General features: G+C 36.1%; 1 long non-coding RNA gene across 2 annotated transcripts; it reads left to right on the top strand.

Annotated features, from left to right (window-relative positions):
• Positions 1-293: 293 nt before the first annotated feature.
• Positions 294-1,147, top strand: LOC131981078 (uncharacterized). 2 transcript variants are annotated; one of them, XR_009395272.1, is made up of 4 exons: positions 294-461; positions 548-619; positions 702-936; positions 1,066-1,147. It is a non-coding gene; the product is annotated as an uncharacterized LOC131981078 (long non-coding RNA). The 2 variants fall into 2 exon arrangements; XR_009395271.1 differs by having other exon boundaries at positions 702-1,077.
• The last annotated feature ends 322 nt before the right edge of the window (positions 1,148-1,469 follow it).

The following is a 1,469-nucleotide window of genomic DNA, read 5'->3' as shown; positions in this document are numbered from 1 at the left end:
AGTTTAACTTTAGCAATCGAACAATTAGAAAGGAAAAAATAATAAAGTCAAGGAAATGTTTGTCTTTTTAGCTCAAAAATATCTACCCTCCAGACCCAACTAAAAAACAGCATTACGTACTTAAAAGAAGGGCAGAAAGTAACCACATTAAAAGTAAGGTAAACCACACTACAGCACTATTTCTATTGCATTGTCTAACTTGTAAATGTAATTTAAAATGATTTAAAATATTGGTAATGTTGACATCCCTAGATGGGGAACTTTATTACCAGTGCCAAAGAAAGAGTGATTAGCAGCAACATCACCTTGCAAAGGTAGTTTGCACTCCACATGAGGCAAACAACATCTTTGTGGAATTTCATGCGAGTGCTATTGGGGCTCATTGTGGAATTGACAAAACAATGAGTGCAATTCTTCAGCGTTATTACTGGCCTGGAATGAAAGCAGACATCACAAAATGGGTAAGTTAATTATAACTTATTTTTTGGATTTTATGAAAATATTCACATATCATATCTCAATGTTTTCTATTGCCTCACTTTATTAGATTGCACAGTGTGATGCATGTCAGAGAAAGCGGGTCTCCCTAAAGGAGAAGACTCAATATAAACACATAGAGGTGAATTATCTAATTACATTTAGTATGTTGTCTAGTCTTACATGAAAGTCCTATTGATGTAACATTTTGATTTGCATTTAAGGTGTCGGAGCCATTTGAACTTGTGGGGATGGACCTTGTAGGGAAGTTAAAATGCTCCAACAATGGCCACATGTATATGTGTGTCATGGTGGACTATTTCACAAAATGGTTTGAAGTCTATCCTCTGAAAAGAAAGAGAGCAGAGGAAGTGACTGAATGCATCATGGACTTTTTTTTACAAGTACGGTGCGCCAAAACGTATTCTGACTGATGATAAATTCTTTGCCCCGATCAAAGTAAGTTGAAATCTGAGACGTGATGTAAGGCCTACCTTATTTTTTTTTTTACATAGCAACAATAGAAAAAGAAGAGCCTCTATTACAGAAATATGTACATTTTTCATTTTCCTATCCTACTCATTTCAGGACAACCTGGACTTGTGTGAAAAGTCTCTGTGCACCTTACCACCCACGAACAAATGGCTTGGTGGAAAAGCTTAATAGCACCATTCAAGGGTAAAAATGCCTGTGTGCATGTGTATGTATATATATAATGTCATATGATTAGTGTATGTTGAGAATGACCCTTTTTCCCCCTCCGAATTGTGTGTCAGAGGGGACGGTTACATATAACCCACAGTGTTTGAATTACGCACCAAAAAAACAAATAACAACAAAATGTTCCCCATACTTTTTAATGTATGGAAGGACCTATCAGGAATTCCAGAAAAGTTTCAGGTATGATTTAATTTAGCTGTAGTAGGAGCCGTTTTGACAAACATATCATTCTCTGCTGTAATGCATAGGCAACTTGTGTCTGTTTATCTACA

The sequence above is a fragment of the Centropristis striata genome, chromosome 11 (genome assembly GCF_030273125.1).
Source record: "Centropristis striata isolate RG_2023a ecotype Rhode Island chromosome 11, C.striata_1.0, whole genome shotgun sequence".
Classification (NCBI taxonomy): Eukaryota; Metazoa; Chordata; class Actinopteri; order Perciformes; family Serranidae; genus Centropristis; species Centropristis striata.
Note: the sequence above shows the minus strand (reverse complement) of the source record. Positions and strands in the feature narration are given on the sequence as shown.